The sequence below is a fragment of the Convolutriloba macropyga genome, chromosome 3, assembly GCF_964194025.1.
Source record: "Convolutriloba macropyga chromosome 3, txConMacr16.3, whole genome shotgun sequence".
NCBI lineage: Eukaryota > Metazoa > Xenacoelomorpha > Acoela > Convolutidae > Convolutriloba > Convolutriloba macropyga.
Genome location: NC_134470.1, coordinates 37,691,394 through 37,712,522, shown reverse-complemented (window position 1 = coordinate 37,712,522; position 21,129 = coordinate 37,691,394). Strand labels below are relative to the sequence as shown.

General features: G+C 35.9%; 1 protein-coding gene across 3 annotated transcripts in view; it reads right to left on the bottom strand.

Annotated features, from left to right (window-relative positions):
• LOC142336183 (rho GTPase-activating protein 45-like) overlaps positions 1-21,129 on the bottom strand; it is an 89,858-nt gene that overhangs the window by 39,616 nt on the left and 29,113 nt on the right. The window lies entirely within an intron of this gene.

Below are 21,129 nucleotides of genomic sequence, written 5' to 3'. Positions count from 1 at the left end.
AATATGTTACGGGATCAAGGACTGCTAAGTGTGGGTAAGTCTCTTGCAGGGCCTGTACATTAATTATATCTGAACCGACGTTCAGACTCTCTTTAACAAAAGGGTTGACGGTGAATGGTTCGAAATCTTGTTGTTCTCTTGGTTTCACAGTAACTTCAACAACCCTAGTATCAACTACTTCTTCGGTATTAATACCCTTGACAGTTAGCTTTAGTGCTTTACCGTGCAAACCGAGTCTATCTGCGAGACTACCGGCCACCCAAGAGTTACTGCAGGCGGTATCACACAAAACTAAAGCCTTGGTATCTAAACCGGACGAATTGACCAACTGCAATTCAGTCACCTGAAGGAGCCCCTTAACATCAGTAACAGATGACATTGTTGTGCTCCTATTAGGCTGGAGTTGACTAGAAGTTGTTTTACTTTGAGCTGTGTTGCCAGAAGGTTGAATGGTATTGGAATTTGTCGACTGTTTTGTTGGGAAAACCCTATATGCTCCATGCAATGGTGTGTTATGCGAACTATTGCAGCCTTCTGCTTGGCACTTTCTTGGTTGAGGGCACTGGTGGAATGTGTGCTTGTCCCGTAAGCACGAAAAGCAAAGTTTGTTATCCGCCACCAACTTAGCTCTCTGGGTTGGAGTCTTTTCCTTGAAAACTCGACACTCCCATAGCCGGTGGTTACCTTTGCATACAATGCATCGAAAGTAAGTATTTGTGGAAGCAGATGGCATTTGCTTCTTTGTTTCCCTTTGTTGCAAATTTGATGCAAACACTTTTGAGGCTGTTTTGGTCTTGGTTACTGAAGTGATGTTCTCTTCAGGTTTGGCCTTGGTTGCGCTTTGTTCCATAAGATCATGGGCCTCAGCCTTTTCTTTAAGCCAATCGTTAAAGTCAAGGAGGGTAGGCTTAACCCAGTGCTTCTTAACCGTAAAGAGTGACCATGACCCTTTCATGTTTGGTGGTAACTTCTGTACCGCTTGGTTAAGTAGGGAAGCGCTCTTCAAATCAGCATCATATGATAACGACTTGAAAACCCCAACAAGACTGGATATTGCAGCAGAATAGTTTATGATGTTATCATTATTGTGCATTTTAAGAGGTGGAAAACTGCTTAGTTTATCCAAGTGTGCACTTACAACTGCCTGTGGCTGGCCAAATTTACGTTCCAAAGTCCTTAATGCATCCTTGTACATAAAACCACAGTAAGCAAACTCAGCGATTGCAATCTTTGCTTTACCGGTGACGAGTGTTTTAAGGTACGTCAATTTAACGTCATCAGTGAGCGGCTGCGAGTCGATCGCGCTTTTGAATTGACCATACCACTCATGCCATTTTAATGGGTCGCCATTAAACTCTGCAAGTTTCCACTCGGGCAAAGGGTCGTTTCTCTTGCTTGTTATTGCATCAGCTAATTCCCTAATAAATGACGCATTGTCCGGTATCGGAGGGGCAGGTGCAGACATCTGCGGACCGCTCCAACTCAACGGAGTGGGCCCAACATAGGGGTATGTTGGCTGAAAAACCGGAGTGGCTAGACCAGGTACAACATTAGTAGTCGCGATCAGGTTTTCCTGCTGCGCGCCTAACGGTGATTGCATATCAATCAAAGGGGGCGAATTGTGATAAATTGGTGGTGGAACATAAGTGCTTGATGGTGCGATATGGGCGTGTACATTTGGAGGCAGACTATTCACGGTGGTTGTGTCTTGGCTGAATATTGACGGTCTGTGCTGTGGAAACCGCCAGGGACTCATATTTGGCACAAAATTTTGGCCAAGAGGGATATTGGGCATATTTGGGACAGGCGGAGCAACGGAACGTACAACTTTGTGTACTCGGTTATTATTATTCTGAAATGTTTTGACGAGAGGCTGATTATCCAAAGTGGCTTGTGGGATGGGAGCAGTGAGGTTAGGTGCGAAGACTGGTTTCGGAATGGGAAAGTCCTTAGGACGAGCGGGTTCGGAGCTGTGTTGTTGAGTGTTTGGACTTGGTGGGGCGCTTGGGTGCAAGGGAACGTTTATTGCGGGGGCTGGATGGTTTGTTGTCGGAAAAGTAGGAATAGTGGCGTTTGGTGCTCGGGGGACAAAATTATTTTGCTGTCGGGAGCATATTCGCTGGGCCGAATTATTCTTGGGTAGACTTGATGTTTCAGGTCCCCTGGATTGTGAAATTTGAAGTTGTGCGTTCGGAAATATCTCGGATGCATTATTTTGATTTAATTGCGGTGCAAACGGCTGTGGTGGAACGGGCTGTTGAATAGGGGGTGAAGAAGCCCCTGGGGCGTGTACAGAAGGCGGCTGACTATCCGCGGTTCCTTGGTTAGTTATGCTTGGATGCGCCATGCCTTGCTGGCCGGTTTGATCTATTTGCGCTCTTAAATGCGCCTGGTACAACGCCTGTGTGTTAACAGCAGCCAAAAAATTTTCAAGTGGAGTATAATAGGGGTCGAGTTGCTGCAAGGTCTCAATGCTTAAAAAGTAATTGCCTCGACAATTTTTTGGAATGGAATGCCTTGAAATGTCAGTGTTGTGATCTCCCACTGCTTCGCCGTTATTGTGGCTAGGGCATTCTGGAGGGTCTTTCGTAACCTCTGGTTCACTAGTTTTCTCGTTGTTAAAACTTAAGGCAAGTGAGGTGTTGATCCAATCCTGGACAGCCTTTTCACTTCTCATTGAGCTCCTAGCACTTGCGGTGGTTCAAGATTGGCTACCTTTACAAACGGCGTCCAACAATTCAAATTCTTGCAGAGTTGCCTCAGCCAACCGTTTCCTGTTGTTTTCCTCCAGTTCATCCAATTCCATTTGTTTTTTCTGTTTAGCAAGGCAAATGGCTGCCTCATTCTGTTTTTCAATTTCTTCGCGCTTCATTTTAGCAATTACGTAATCATGTTTACGATAACTAGATGTTTTTGACGAGGTCATCAATGAGGGAAGTCTAGAACGAATGGAAGCCCTCGGTTCCTGAAACTCACTCACTTTATCATCAGAGTTGATGTAGTTTCGTGCTGAAGTGAGGATCTTGTCGTTCTTGGTTGTCATTGCCTCTAAGTAAGACTCTAGTGAAGGAACAAGTGCACTTGGATCCTCCGTTTTTCCAGCAAATGCAATCAGGTCCTCATTTCTGTCTACAACGGTCATAAATGCTTCGTTGCACTTTGTTACTAGGCGTTCAACTTTCACTCGCCTACTTTGGTTATTTATACAATGAAGAATATCTTCATGTATAGCACGCAATTCAGCCTCACGCTTTGACCTGGCAGCGTACAACTTTTTGACTTTTTGATCAAGATTATTAGACATAATGATGTTATTATTTCCAAAGACCAGCAATCCTACCACTGCACACGGTTATCTTTTATAAGGACACTCCAAACAAATCAAACCCAGGCAAATTAAACCCAACGCAAAAGACACCAAACACAGCACACTGTAGACAGTCTGTAAAACAAACCGCCAAAAGAGCAGAAAATGTCGTCGAGCACCCAGTGCCCGACAAAAACAGAAGTGGAGCGCTGAATGCTATGCGCTCAACGCAGAGGGAGGCAAAGGACACACGGGAAGTCGAGCGAGCAACGCGCGACGAAACGGAGACGTTACGGACGGGAAGTCGAGCGAGCAACGCGCGACGCGACGGAAACGGGACAGACGAGAAGTCGAGCGAGCAGTGCGCGACGGAACGGAAACGGGACGTGCTGGAAAGCGGGTGAAAAACGCGCAACGTGACGAAACGGGACGTTGGGAAAATACGGGCGGAAAATGAGGTTGGAAAGAACTATGTTAGCAGACAACAGCAAAAACTCAAGCAAACAACCTAGCCGTAACTCCAGAACAAACTTAAGTCACACCCTAGGAAGAAGGAGAGAAGCCACTGCAAGACAATCTAACATAGTTCATAATGGGTCTATAACGACAAACTTAACGACAAACTAATTTACGGCAATGCGGTAGTACACTAAAAGGATGAAAAGGTCGAGAAATTTACTAGCCGTTACTCCAGAATAAACTTAAGTCACATCCTAGCAAAACCCAAACCACAACAAACAATCAGCATACTAACGGTATTAAACAAACTACATCAAATTCGAATAAACTACAATAGTGTATTTGTAGACTGAGACAGTTGGAAAAGTCAAGAAAAAATCCAGCCGTAACTCGAGAATAAACTTAAGTAACACCCTAGAGGGCAACAAGACCAAACCAATTAGCAATCATACAGGTACACAAAAACATACACCAGCAAAATCATTATACTACAACAAGAAGGCTAGTAAATTCGTAAAGTTGAAAAGTCGAAGAACAATCCAGCCGTAACTCGAGAATAAACTTAAGTCACACCCTAGAAAGCTGTAAGACTTAAACAACAAACCAGCATCCTAGCATACTCAACATACTACAGCAAAAACAACAACATACTTCATCACATATGACATACTATATCGAAATCCGGAAAAGTAGCGTAAGAAAACGAAAAACGAAGTTTTGGGAGAGCGACGTTATTGAAAAAAAAACGAAACACGGAAAATTGAAAAGTTAAAGGACGAAAAGGACGCAGACGAAACGGTACACACACCAGCGACGAGAAAAAATTATAGGAATTCCATAATTTTTTTCTGTAGGCCGGAGGTTGTGAAAATTGTCACAATTTTTTGTGTTTATTGAGTTTCGCTCAATTTACGAACCTTCTTGCTGGAAAATTGATTTTTTTGACAAATTTGTCAAAATTTTATGTTTTTGTTCAATTTTTTCTATTTTTGGTCAACATTTCTGCAATTTTCTGAATACGGAACGGTAATCCAGTAAATTGGACGTTTTATGACTGAAAAAACGGTTTTTCAATATTCAATATTGATATTCTAAGTTTTCTTGATATGCATCAAAATTGACCAAAAATTTTCAAAATTGGACAAATTAGCATAATTTTCTTTCAATTTTCTCTTTATCAGAGGTTGTTTTTTGATATACGAACCGACTATATCATTTTCCCGAATTTTTGGTAAATCGGCCAAAAATTTTCAAAATCGATGTTTTGTCGTCTTAAAAATTGTCTTTGCGGAGTTTAAAGTTGACCAATGTTCTAAAAAAAAACTCAGTCAGATGTGATAATGGGGGGTACGTTTTTTGCCGTCTAGAGGTTATCAAAGTACTGCATCATAAAAATAAGTTGAGTTTTGGATGAGTCTTACAGTTTTTTGAAGAAAATGCATACATCATTTGATGTCTTCGTGGCACCAGTGAAAACTGTATGGACTCGTTTCTGACATGTACATTGACTCTAAGAACACCATCCACCACCTCCTGTAAATGGTCGGGAATCAAAAACACCATCCGACTCACAGTTCCCACCCCACACACTGCCAGCTGATGTTTTGTCTCGTTGGCTGACTTGAATTCTCCCGGGAACAATCTCGTGTCGTTCGCTTTAAAAGCAGCCACACAATGTCTTGCCGTAATGACCCATAAGTCGTCAATTATAGCTCCACCACAGTCCACATCTTGATTGCTTCGCGGCACCAATATAAACTCTGACGAAATAACAGAAGCTCGGATGTAAATTCAAAGACGTTTTATCTCAGTATATAAAGCATTATAGCAACAACATATAAGCAACGTGTCGTAAAGGAACAACGTATAATTGTAACGTACAAGCATTAGCGATGATCATAGCAACAAGTGAAAGCTTTAGACGGCAAGGTTTTTCGATGCTCTTTTACTGGTTTTTTGTCTGATGTTATTGACGTCAAATCAGTTTGTATTCAATCGGCATTTGTCTAGAAAACCTAAAAAATATTAAGCCGAAAACCAGCTTAATCGATACTTATAGTGGTTATATTTACTTAAAATTAGGTTAAATGAACTTTTTCGAAACTTTCTACGTATATTAGAACGTATTTAAATCTTATTTTAAAGTTTAGAAATACTCGATTCTGATTGGCTGATAATATCTTGCTTACTTATTTACTTCGTAACAGCAGGCAACTCTGGGAAAACATTTTTTGGCCATGAGTATAAGTGAGAGCCATCCGTTCTGCTGGTGTAAGCGATTTGCCGTACGTTAAATCCTCTGTCACAATGTCGTATTTTGCCGCCAGCTAATACGATTCTATCCAATTGTTCAATGGTTTTGGGGGATCTGTCTTTGGCCTGTGCCATCAAGCGCCAAATGGAGTTTCGTGATCGTCGTTTGTTGTTGCAGATTGTAATGCTAGCTTTGTAACGCTTCGTTATTTCTGGGTGAACAATACGCGGAGTAATTACGGTAAAATATCTCCTGTATACAAAGGTGAAGAACAAAAGAATATCATATATTAAGCAGGCAAAAATTAAAAAGAACAATTCGCAGTTCACCTTTTGAGAAAGACATTAACGTTCTTTTCATTAATACACGTTGTCCAGTTTATAAACCCAAACGGTCTTCGCCGCTGGTTCTTGGTCAAAACCAATGGCCATACACTAGTTGATTGATAGTGTAAACCAAACACGATTGATAGGAGTTACACATCTATCACACATACTTAGAAACATTTAACTAGTTGGACTAGTCCTGTCTCTGTTTCCTTATTGATTTACTAACTGGCCCGTTTTTCAAAACCTCTTCACCTGAATTGACAAAATTTCCGACATTATTTCTGCCAGATTTATATAAATTTCGTCAATTTCAACCGGTATTGTATGATACTGTATTTTTAAGGACCTGAAAGCAAAAGCAATAGTGGAATCTCAACAACAAATTTTACCTAATTCAGAGCAAAACTAGAGTCTGAATCAGAAAAAGATACTCTGAATCTGTACAGAAAACGGTCAGAATTTCATTCGAATCCAGAATTTAATATGCCGAGATTAGGTACGGGGGGACTATAATCTATAATCCGAGATAAAAATGTAAAGCATTGCAGGAACTTCCCAGCTTTGAGCGACTGCATCATATCACTGTTCTACTGCCATCAAAAATACCAAACACAGCTCCCTTCATCTTAACCAACAAATGATTACAAAGGCAGAAGATGTAATTAACCTTGTAGGTTGTTTAACGACACAAAATAAATCTAATTGGGCTTTTATTGCTTTCCCTTAAATCCCAATTGCACAAACTCATTATCCACAGCCAGCTGACAGGCAGTGGGGAACGGGAATGGAGGAAGAAAGGGAAGAGGAACATTTAATCCCACCAATGAATCAATCAAGTCAATGAACTCCCTATCCCATCCCATCCCATCCCATCCCAATACTTTCACTAAAGTCACTTTTTAGTTTTTTTCTCAACAAAAATTACCGAGACAGCAAGCATCGATTACGTAAAACAATAATTAGAAAAATGCAAAAAATAGCAAAATTTTCAATATTTTGCATGGAAATAGTTTTGTTCAGTTTGCACAATTAGCATACTTGCTATTGCGGCCTCTTAATTAAGATATTTTAACCTCAACAAGTTTTATACTGTGCAAAAAAAACAAACAAAACTTAACTATAAATTAAATATAACGTTTTTTGTATTGGAAAAAAAACGTAGGTAACTAAAAATTTTCACGCTTGTTGTCCACAGAGTATTAAAAAACAATAACGTATATATCAGTAACGAACTTTAAGTAATTTAGACCAAAATTAGAGTCTGAATCAGAAAAAAGAGACTCTGAAAAATACAAATTCAGTGCAAAATGTGATCTGAAAAAGTTTCATTCGGATTCAGTAGTGATTATACCGAATTTAGGTACGGGGGACCATGATCCCAGATAAAAATGAAAAACATGCAGGATTTTCCCAGCTCTGCGCAACTACAAAACAAACGACATGATATATATATATATATATATGTATATATATATATATATATATATAAATATTATATGTACGTAAATTTATATATATATATATATATATATATATATATATATATACATATATACAGCTGAATGACCTTCTCACGTTTTCGAAACTCTTTTCACGAAAAACCGGACGGAATCGAAATTCCTAATCTGATGGAGTCTAGAGGACGAAGCTCTGAACTGTTTAATCTGAGGGAAGTGAGACGCGAGAAAGCCAGAAGTGAGTTCAGCTTCAAAACCGCGAGAACTGTCAACAAAAGGAACTCTGATATCGACTTTCTGAAAACGGAAGGCCTGAAAAACAGAAACCTGAACGTGATGTGGAATTTCGTCTACAAATGTTTCTCAAGAGATAACACATGCACATGGCGACTAGCCTGCAATTGCCATACGTGCAGAAATAACTGGAACAGATTTTAAAAGACTTGCCAGGGATAGACTCCCATCAGCCATCGGCTGTAAATCTACAACAGCAACAACAACAACAACAACAACAACAAAAACAACAACAACAACAATAACAACAACAACAACAATATATATATATATATATATATATATATATATATATATATATATTTATATATATATATATATATATATATATATACAAAATTAATAAAAACTAAAATCTAAAATATAAAAAACAAAATCTATAAAATATAAACAATTATTCAAAATTCTAAAAGGTCCAACACTCAAGCAAACTAAAATCTGTTTTTTCGACGTTTGGGTCGTTGCACACATTTCCCGAAAACTGCATCTCAAAAATTTTCATGCAGTTGGAACATTTTAAGAATTATCACAGCCCAACTGATGATCACTTCATTCGAGGCTCATCCTGTTGTTTCATCTGAATGCAAATATTAATTTCATCTCTCAATGACATTGCTTCGTAAACTGAACGAAGAAAGTCTAATAAACCTGAAAGATTTTCTCTAAGAAGTAAGACAATTTTAAAGGAGCTTCCAATTTTTTTATTTAAGAAATGAATCGCTCCGAGATTTCTGTTCAAATAATCATGAGAATACAACATCGCGCAGTCAGCAAAAAGTGACTGACCAAAGGTCTTATTATACATTGATGTTTTCCGGGGTAAGAACACTTCAGGCCCTCCAAAATTTTGGGAGAAATGGAAAATTTTAGCTCCAATACGCTCCAACATGGAAAACATTGTTCTACATATAATCCTACAAGCGCCAGCTGAAGCTGTCAATCAAGCTCTTGAGCCTCGGTAGGAAGAGAGGATAGTCGGATCATCAGCCAAATCGGAACGCGAAAGACGACCTTGAAACACCAAGTTGAAAAAAAATAGCAAAAATAATGTCGAAAGGTTGTCGATCAATGGAACGTATGTGGAGAAAAATCACGACGCAATGTGTCAAAAGGACTGCTTCACCACTCTTTCTGACAGACGGGGAAAAAGAGGAGGCAGAAATTTTGATGTTATGGACGGTCAAATCTGGAAATCTTACCACCCGTGACCAGAAACCAAATAGTAACAGCCTATATTAGAGCACGGAACACAACTTTTGCTCTGTATATCTGCTTGTTAAAAAACAACAGAGAGGCCAATGAATTTAACTTTTCTATGAACTCAAGAAGAAACGCTATTTAGGGAGCCAATACATTGGATATCGAGACGCAAAGTGGGCTATTCTACGTGAAATTGTTCAGCGGCACCGCCCATTAACAATCGACAATAATATGGATAAGATTGTTCGCAATCAGCGACAGATGCTAACTTCATCAAAAGGAGCGCAAAACCCGTAAGTAAACACCATCAATTTGAATGACGAAAGCAAAGATGACGTAACTGTGCTAAAATATAGTCTCCAACTCATCGTAGTGTTGTGTTTACCCGGCAAAAGTAAAAATGTCGCAATTGTGTTTCCCGAAAAAAATGTGCCCGAATCTGTAGAGAACCCGAACAACAAAAAAGCCGACCTGGACTTTCGAAAAACGTCAACAACAAATCTAAACATAGCACAACAAATGTGACTGAAACTATAAAAATGCAATGCTTTACACTGCAGAACTTCATTCTAATTATTCAAGCTCAGAGGAAAAAATAGGTTGCCAAAACATGGGACACTTGGATTACAGAAAGCAAACTACTCAGTGTCAGCATTAATTAGCATTGGGAAACTTATTGTTCACTATTAATGATCAAATCCGGTAGTGCGTGTTCGATCACTAATTCATTCAGTGCAAAAGATACTGGGAAAGACTGTTCAGATGTAACTTGGATCAACCTGTATGACGAAAAAGATCAAAAACTTTTTTGAAAAGTTAATTTGCATCGCGATAACACAAAGCACTTTATCTTTTATCTCATTTGCGATAAAACGACAGGAACTTGCTGATTTGGAGCCAGTCTTACGGCTGAGGGGATATGCTTATTAGCTCCCAAAAGCTATGGAGTACACTTCGATAGACTTTCAAAATAAGCATTTTTTCTTGATGACTTTTTGATTGTAAGCCGATGTTCTGAAAATGAACACCTGAAAATGGTTTTTAACAATCTTCAAAAACTTGATGCAGATGACTGACTGTCAAAAGAGTCAACCCAAATGTCACTTTTTGAAACTGAAAATTGGTTGGCTGGGAATTAGTTTAACTCAATCTTGAATTTCGCCCCTTGAATCCAAAAATTCTTCGATTTTGACAACTCAGGAAACAAATGCAGTAAAAAAGAGCAACGATTATTTGCTGACTCCGTCCATCATGTTACCGAATTGATCACTAATTTGTCTAAATTATTTAATCCACTTAGACTTCTTTTGAAAAAAATGTAAAACTCGTTTGGACAAAAGGACATTAAAAAGGTTGTAAAGCAGGAAAGGAAATCCAAAAGATCCTAATTAAAGGCGAACTGTTGTTTTAAAACTGCACTCGCTAAATTATTCAAAAGTGTGCCTTTTCGCTGAGGGCGGGTTGCTTCTTTGTGAATGGAAACGGCAAACTGAAAACGAACTTCTTTGGCATCTTCTTAATTCAAGGGATGAGAAATACAGTGTAAAGGAACTCCATTGAGTTTTTTTTAGAATTACTTATGTGGCAAACCGTTCAGTCATCACAGTTCATTGAGCACTACTTTCAGTCTTGACACCCTTCTAAAAAATCATATAGTGTTTTAAGTATTGATCGTGTTCTTCCTTATTATTTTTTTAAAAATTGAACACCTTTCAGGTGCTAAGATGTATCTACATATTGACTACCTATCTCGCCACTCCAAACAAAATTTAACCAATTTCAGTTTGTGATGAGGCATTTGTTTGTTCCTGTTACACTTTCAAAAGACGCAACTAATAAAAAAGATTGTAACGACAAATCACACCAAAGTAAAGTGTCAATTATCCAAATTAATTAGAAGCCACTCTTTTGAATTTCCAACTTAGATTCAGTTTAATTCAGTATCACTCACGCCACGTCATCCAGTTGTTTTTGATAAAGAAAACCTTCGTTCCAAAGTTTGGCTAGTCTTTCGCTAGCGTAAAATCCACTCACGCCTGGTTTCGCTGCGCGCATTCCAAACTCAAATAAAACATGCCTCAGTACCCAAAAGAATACCAGTTGCTTTTTGCCCAGCCCATCTCAAAAATCAGAAAAAACCGCTGGTCACTTCAACACCTCAAGACAAACAGAAATAACGAGCATATATGCCAGAATGCTTTCCTGATAAGAACAAAGATTGACTCGACAAGATAAATCCATACATACAATCGTTCTGGAGGGATCTGAGTGTCAAAAGAGAATGCGTGAGTTTTAACGAACCTATCGCTCTAATCAAAATGCCACGCAAAGCATTCCACGGTCACGATTCGCTTTCTGGAGGCTGGGGAACACTCTGTCTGTGTCGGTACGCTTGGTGGCGGCACATGCATTGCGAAATATTTGTACGATCACTTGAATGTCCACAGTGGACAGCAACTGATACCAATTTGAAACTTGTGTTGCCGGTCTTACAATTAAAACAATTATTTCACAGTGTCCTTTGCAATAAAGAAATTCGAATTGAAAATGCGGAACCGTTTTTAATGCCAAAAACGAAGAAACGAAACATCTAGTTCTAGGCTTTTGTACAAAACTCATTAAAACAAACAAATAGGTGCTGCCAAAAATTATTCTGAGCTCAATGAATACTTTGTATTGCTAGCTATGATGAACACAAAATACATCTCTTTATAGTATATAACGAGTGAGTAAGTATTAACTTCCATTATATTATTTATATTTTGTGCAATAAAGTTTCTCTCCAAAGGTGAAAACGTGATACGCTACTACGGTACCCTAAACTGTTTTTTGTTAACTATGTTATTAATCTGACCTTGCTAACCTTTTCACTGTTCAATTGTTATTACGTTTGCCGCACAGTAAATCACTAGTTCAATGGTCATTATTCTACCATTATATTAAATGTCTCGGATTTGTAATTTGTTCTTATATATATGGTTGATCAAAATCACTCTTTTGCTTTTGAATTCTGGAATCTGTTACTCAATTCAATCTTTTAAATCCTAACAAATGGTTGTATTTAAAAATATAGTTGAAATGCAATTAGATAAAAGATTCGGTCTCTAGCCTCGGGAAATCCAAATTAATAATTTCAAAATTGAATCATACGTATTCCTGAAAAGACAATAGGTTCAACAACAACACCAATTAAAAAAATTAGTTCGAAAAATAGACAATTTTGTAATCCTAAGAGATCTTTATTCTTCACAATAGCTCCTGAACTGATTGTGAAAAATATAATGGGCATAGATAATCTCAGTTCACCTAAAACATATCAGGTTATCCCCCCATGACTAAACCTAATTTTTTCCAGCAACAAAATTTCATTAGGAAAACAACATGACTTTTTAATTGCTGGAAATTATCTTTGTGAAAATTCAAAACCGCCACTCATTAACAACTTAAGGTGCTATCTTTCGTTCACAGCTTTCCTATGACGAGCAAATGTAGAACGCGGGGAATAGTTGTAAGTAGATACTGCGAGTAAGTTAGATAATTTAGGTTAAATAAGACAAGTTAATTAGGTGTTTGCAAAAAGCGTTCTTTCTCAAAAGGTTATTGTTTCGAAGGCGCCAGAGAGGGGAGTTGAGTGATATATCTTAAACAAATAAATTAATGAACAAAAGCATATTGTGCTGTCAAAATATTTCGTTGAATTAGCAAAGTTGCATTTGTGCACCAAGCCAAAGTTGAAATGAGTGATTTAAATTTAGAAGAAAACTAGAGAGCGAAAATTTCAAGTAAACTAGATACTTTGAACAGAATTGAAACTTCAATTTGAAGTAAATCAAAGTGCGATTTTGAATTTGCAAAATAATGGGCACCAAAAACCTGGTACACCTCAACTCTTTAAGTTTTAATCATCATTGGACTCTGAAAATTTGTGGGGATGTTCCCCTAATGATTTTCCAAATTTAAAAGGGATGCGCGGCCGGTTACACCTTTTCGTTCTGAGTAAGTTAAGTAAATTGTTGTTGATTTAGAGTAAATAAAAAGGCAATTTATCAGTTTTTCAAAATACCACCGAGCAGATCTAAACCACCCCCCCTGGATGGTTATAATCAGCAGACGTTTACCAAATTTTAATGTCAGGTACACCACCCAATGGTCCTCTCATGCTGATATACCTTTTGGGCCAATCCGACCAGCCAACCCCGAGTTATTAACACCGGAAGTAGGGTGATTTGAAGGTTTCTGATATTTTGGACGGAAAAATGACTGTTTGAGTACGATATATGGCTAGTTAAGGGTTGCAATAGGTATTAAGTCTAGAATAACGTATCAGATGATCATGGGAAGGGTTTAGGAAATTTTAGGAGAAATTTTTTAGCATTTTTAAAAAAGAATAGGCAGTTTTCACTAAAAATAGTAAATATTGAAACGTAATTAGCAATTTCTCGAAAAATTGAAGTCGGATTGACCTGAAAAATGGGGGATAGACTAATTTGGGTACGAGAAATCCTATTTTAATGTCAGACTTGACCCCACGCCAACCTGCACGGGACTAGCGCACGCCGGTGCTGCGGGAAGTAAAATTTGAGTTGCTTGTGGAGCAATGGTAGCAGCCTTATGATTTTTGAAGGGTTAGTGTAACTTTTCAAGGGCCTTCCCTTTGTGTTATTTTTAACTTCCGGATGCGACCGGAAGTTGGTGTTTCGGGATAACCCGAGTGTCGAAAACCGGAAAATAGCCTTTTTGAAAGGGCGAAAGACTTTGAAATGGGAAAAATACGATAACCCAAGGCAGTTAGTGACAAAAAATACCAACCCGGGTCAGTTTTGACGAACTCGGATTTTTCGGCACTCACAACTCGTTACAAAATTTCAAATTGCAAACGACTCGCAACGGCCGATCTGTTGGCCATGAAACTTCGCAGGGAGTTGGTGGCACCCTATATTTACTGAAAATAAAACCCGAACACGTTTTGACCTCTACTTCGCGAGTTATTAAGTTTGGGATTTTGGGGTCATCTAGGAGATCGATGAAAAGTGTGCGCGGTCATTGCTTGTGTTCTAGTGGGATTTAGGCCATGAACTTTTGTAAATAGGTGAAATTATAAAAGAACTTTCCGTGACGGTAGATATTTTTTATCAATTTGACCCCTCATTTTGGGTGACCTTTGAATGACCACTAGAGGTCAAATTGTGGGCTTTTAGGAATATTAGACTATTCGGCAGGTTTAAACCGAGGAATTGCATGAAATGTTGTGAAAACTTAACACTTGATGTTTGACAGGGATTGATTGCAGCTAGTTAATTTGATAGCGGAAATAGAGTTATAAGAGTTTTTCAGCGCAACGTTCAATGTTTACTAAACAAACACTGATTGACATGTCCAGTGCATATATGAGATAAAGTGAAGTGGATTTGTTTACATAACAGTCCAAAAGTCGTGTACATAAGATGAGGAGAAAGTTTAACAATGGTTGGTAGCAGTTGAATGACAGAGCATATTTTGATATTGATTTGTTTGCATTGCAAACAAAGCCCTCCTACAGAAAGTGACAGATTTCAAGTGCAAGTTGCAATGTTTACTTGAGTTGAGAGAGTGAGGTTTGTTTGCTTATAAAAAGAGCGTGTTGATTGAGTATAAATTGAAGAGATACAGAGAAATTTGGGCAGACATTAGAGAATTTGAGAAGAACTTCAAGTTTGGACACAGGAGAAAATTTCCCACAAGTGAGAGAAAGTAGTTAGTTTAGTGGGACCCGAACTTTAAACGATAGTGTAAAAATCAAAGAAGAGATTAAGAGTAAGACTGAACTCTAGAAGTTTGTAATTGTAAGACCAGTTGAGATACTATGAGAGGTTTTGATTTCGTTTATTTTGGAAGTGAACTGTGGATATTTTTAATTATTATTTTAATTACCATTATAAATTGCCTCAAGTTTGTCCTTTCCATTGATGTGCAAGTAATTTTCTTACATTTGTTATCCATTTAACTAGAATTAATATTACAAGCCCCATTATGAATTAACTTATTTCAAGGCAATCTAATTTGCAACAGAATAGAAAAGTGGATGAGGAGATATAGCAAAGTAACAAAGTAACGCTTGCTTCAACAATTCGAAACCTTGGGTTTATTTTATTTGATTTGATCGTCTGGGTGACAGCTCCACTCACTGTTGAGCCTTGCAGAAGTTCAGAAGACGACAGCAAAATTCTAATTGTTTTTTGTAATTTTTTAAAGCTTTTTTTACGATTAACTTAGACCAATCTTAATTTAGACCAACCTATACAACTAAGATTAATTAGGAACTGCAAGGGTTTCAAAGGAACAAACGGAAACTAGTACATAGCTTATAGCAACCTCCCAAGAAGACCTTGGCTAATTTTTGTTTGCTTGAACCATTGAATTACTCAAGAACCAAAAAGAGTCAGTATGTTTATGTATACTGTTATGTTATGTTAAGTATATATATGTTTATGTTAAGTATATTTTTTACTTTACTTCAAATTTTTATTCTTCGAAAAATATTTTAAAATTTATTTTTTCTTAAGAGAGAACAATCCATGCTGAATGATTTGATTTTGATAACAAAAATTCGTACTGACAACAATATAGGTTTGAGAAAAAGACGTTCTCTGGATGCAATTATAGAGTTGTTTGATGAAAAACCAACAAAAGAGGGCAATGTAATTCTATTTCTATGTAAAACTTGGTCTCTGTAAAACTTTACGCACTGTTAGCCTAAGTTTTCTTTTGAGAAATTGAAAACACTTCAAATAAACCAAGAACTCGTTCGGATTCAATAAAAAGGTTTTATCCTAAAACAAATTGACATGTACAAATGGAGAGCATCTTCAACGTATAAATCACTAGTAGATGTCAGTTTTTGACCACTAATGTTCTTCATATTTCGAAAATTCTAACTGAAAATCTCGTAGATTTAGAAGAATGAAAAATTGGAAATTGGAGATATTTATATATATATATATATAAATATATATATATATAAATATATATATATATATATATATATATATATATATATAAATATATATATATATATATATATATATATGTGTGTGTGTGTGTATGTGTATTTGTATATATATATATATATATATATATATATATATATATAATTATATATATATATGTATATTTATATGTCTATATATATATATATATATATATATATATATATATATATATATATATATCAATTGGTGGAAAATGATGGCGAAAAAAAAATAAAATCGGCTGGGTTATTATGAATTTTATGTACAAGTGGATTGGAAGAACTCTTTCCTTCTATCGGGGTCGACAACAATTAGTTAATTTGTCGAGAAACCTGCAATTTTATTGTTAAAGATGGTTAAATGTCAAAAAATTTGCAATCTTTGTTCCAATCCCACTTCTGGGGGGAGGAACTATATGCTCAAATGGTTTTTTTTCAGACAATTTTGAAAGATCGATATATTCGTAGAGAAATGTGCGTGGAATCATTTGAAAGCCCATCCAGTGTAGAATTTGAAAATAAAAAGTTTTGATTTTTGAAATTTATTTTTTTCGAGTAGTTATCGAGGTTGAAAGTTTCATGTGAACACGGGATATTTATTTCACTTTTGTTCACTTTTACCGTAATTTTTGTTCGAATTAACTTTTGTATATGAAAATTTTAACTCGAAATTACATTTCACGCTCCAAAATATAGCAATTTTGTGTTATCTAATAGACGAAAAACGATAAAAAGACCAGTTCTGTTCTCATAGGGAAGTTTACGACCAAGAAAAAAATTCGAATTCTATTTGAGAGCTCTTTTTTTTCAGAAAATTTGCATATTTTTTTGTTTTTTCAATTCACCTAGAGACTAGTCAGTTTTCATGTCAATTCCTATAATGACAAACCTCATTAACAATCAAATGAAGCCCAATGAAAAAGAAATTGTTTTCATGGAATCGCTAATTATTTTTTTTTGGATTCGACTCTCAGTTTTCGTAATTTTAAATGAAATTTTGATTTTCTTTTTGAGGTTTTAAAAATTTTTTGCAATCATATGGCATAAACTCGTTGACTAAAAGTGCAAAAAGTTTCGTATTGAGCATCAAGTGAACGTATCTAGTGCTTTGAGTGGACAGCTAATGGCTGTTAAAACTTTGAAAATAAAATTTCGATGATTTTTTTAATATTAACCAATCATAAACCTATTTTCGTGAATTGCATGTCAATCTCAGTAATGATAGAACCCACCTCCTTCTTACTGCAACCAAAATTAAACTCGATAGCGGTTTTATCTTCTAAATATTGGTTTTATGACTTCAATGCCACAAGATTTCAGTTTTTTTTTAAATTGTTGGACATTTCGTATTACTGTTTCCTTTAGAAATCTTATCGCGTTATCCTAATAGTGATGGCTCCCATTGTTTTAGAGAAGAAGCTCAAAGGATCATAAATAAATTTTGTTCTAAGTAAATATTGTTCTAAAGACTTTTTGGTTTTTGCCTGTAATTGTTGATATTTTCATAGTCATAAGATTTATTATGATGTCTTATGAGCTGCCTATGCATGACACCCATCTTTGTCATAAAATGGAGGCTTAATTGAGCGCATTTATTGACTTTCCTTGAAAACTATTGATTTTAATGGCTGTTAAGAATTTAAAAATACTTCTTTTTATTGTTTTTAAACATAAATCAACCTTAAGCTTATTTTCGTGAACTGTAAGTCAATCTCAATAACAACAGAACCAATTGATTTTCTAGTTCAACAAAAATTTATCTAGCCGGTGGATTGTTCTATCTTCTAATTATTGGTTATATGACTTCAATGCCACGAGATTTCTAAAAAAATTCAAATTTGGACATTTCGTTTTATTGGTTCATTTTGAAATCTCATCAAGTTATCCTAAAATTGATGGCTCCCATTGAGTTGGAGAAAACGTTCAATGGATTATACATAAAGTTTACACAGAAAAACTAATGATTCAAATGGTTTCGACACTTTCTTCTCGCACTTTTCAGAATTTTTTGCTTTTGCCTGTATTTGTTGTTTTTTTCATAGACATAATATTTATTGTGATGTCTTATTGATCACCTATGCATGACACACGTCTTTGTCATCACATGGAGGTTTAACTGGGCGTATTTATTCACTTCCGTTAAAAACTATTGAAACTAATGGCTGTTAAGATTTTAAAAATATTTTTTTGAAATTTTTTTTGACCTTTAGTCTTTTTTAAAGTTGTTTTCGTGAACCGTAAGTCAGTCCCAGTAACTACAGAACTCTTTTTATCTTCGCCAAAAAAATCAGTCCAGTTAGCGGTTTTATCTGCTAAGTATTCGTTTTTTTACTTCGATATAGAAATTTTCAATTTTTTTTTGAGCGTCTTTTTCTGTAATTTTGGTTCCCTTTGATATCTTATCACATTATTCTAATATTGATCGTTCACATTGGCTTATGGAATATGTTCAATGGATTGTAGGAAAAGTTTTCAGAGAAAAGGTTATGGTTTTAATGGCTTCAACACTTTCTTCCCTCACTTTTCTACTGAGTTTTCAGATTTTGCCTGTATTTGTTGTTGCTTTCATAGTCAATGACCTGTTGTAATGTCTTATTGATGACTTATGAATAACGAAACATCCTTGTTGTCACATCAAGGTATAAGTTAGCGTATTCAATGGCTTCTGTTGAAAGCTTTTGAATTTTATGGCAAAGATACTACGGGTGTTCTCAAGAATTTCGTAGTTTTAATGTATTTGTCATTGTCATACGACTTATTGTGATGAACTTTTGATAACGCATGAATGGAGGATATCATTGATTTTCCATCGAGGCAGAACTTAGCGTGTTTATTTAGTTCCGTTGAAAGCTATTGAAATCAATGTCTTTGATACCAGGGGTGTTCCCAATATCTTCGTGGTTTTAATATATTTGTTCAAATTTGTTGTTTATCTAGTCAATTTGTAACAATAAAAAAATCGCATTGCTGTTAAAAAATTAATTGAGATCAGAAAATTTTTTTCTGAAAATCTCATTCTCTAATGGCTCCGACACTTTTCTCGCTAGTTTTTTTGAATTTGCTTCTTTTGCCTTTGTTTTTATTGGTTAGGTAGCCGTAAAAAGCTGACCGGTAACATGAGCTTGTAATTGAGGAGTAAGTGAATTTTGCTACCCAAAGCAGTCAGATTAGAGCGAATAAACTTAAGTTACTTAGTTTATGATATTGAACTTTTTCAGATAATTTTCTAAATTTTCAGGTTTTGCTGTTCTTTTCGTCACTTATTACTTCCTTGAATTTGAAAAAAATGTCTCCTGATATAAGTCGTAACTAATGTTTTGTTTGTTGGACAATATGAATTTTCATGAAAGTTTTGTGAGGGGTGTATTTGTGTTTCTTTTTCTCTTCTTTTTGCAACTTCGGGTAATAACAGATCCCAATGATTTTCAAATGTGGCCCAAATGAACTTGTTTATTCTTTCAGTATAATTTTAGATACTTTTAGCTGAATTAATATGATTAAAAACTGAAATAAAAATACATAATATTCAGATAACAGCTAATGATTTTAATGGCTTCAATAATTTGTGTTTTCTGAGATTTTCTGCATCTTTAGTCCGTTCCTATGGCTAAGTCTAGCCAAAGACAGGTCCCTTTGGTTTCATTATGACTTGTTAGTAATTTTAGTTAGGGTTATTTTGTTATAAGCTAAAGATTTTTTAGACTATTGAAGTTATTTGTTTAAAAAACGCTGATTGATTTTTGAGTTTAACCTCTTTTTTCTTCTCTTTGTCGATTTGTTACCTAGTCTCATCGAGGAAAACATCCATCTGCTGCATAATTAGGAAAAACTAATTTTGTGTAATTAAGGTTTTATCTGATTGCATTTTGACGTTGTTACTAGGTGCTTTTAAATTTGGATATTGTTTTTTTGAAATTTTTGTTTTTGCTTATTTTGTTGTTTGTTGTTTTTTCTTGTAGTCTTTTTAACGACAGATCTCGTGAGCGGTGTAATGAGGCATGGCATTATGTTATTCAATTAGTAGTTCGATTTTGTAACAATTTTTTTAAACTCAAACATCTATTTTTGTTATCTCTTCATGTGGTTGACAATTAAGTCGAAAATGTAGATGAGCTCGGGTCGGAACATCATGTGCGAACGTACATTAACGAGCCTCCTTATTTTTAAAGGATGGTTAAATTGTAAGAACTTGCAAGTCCAATGGTTAACTGTCAAGAATTTGGTAGTTAAATTGCTATCTCGTTAGTTTCTTGCGCGTTCGTTCTGAACAACTTAAGATTCTTTCATCTACTGTAGAAAACAAAGTGACATAAGCTGACAAAACAGTTGTCTTTGTTTTATCAACTCAAGAAGTCTTTTGGCAGATAATATTGCAAAATCTCAATGCGCTTCTTTATTTACATTTCTTGGAACCTGATCAATTTTTTGCATACATTAATATCTTGCGAGCTTTTATTGATTTTTGCTATAGTACAGGCAGAAAAGTTAACTTTTAAAAACTCTTCCATAACATATGCAAAAGCTTGTTTTAGGTCGATTGTTTAACTTATGCCAGTTTTGGATGAAAAGCCTTGTAAGAACTTGGAAGAAACTTGCAAGTTCTTACAAGTTAACCATAGGAATTCCAGCTGGATATGTAAGCGAAGCTCCCTTTATAATGACGGAAAACAGAAAGTAGAGTTTATAAGTTTTTTTTCTGCCTATAGAAGCAGTAATAACGGCGTGCCTCGGGAACAGTTGTTTGTTTTTCTCATTTGTCTTCTCATTTTATCATTTGTTTTTCTCCTGCTTATTGGTTTTTGCACAAGAAAATTTAAACCATT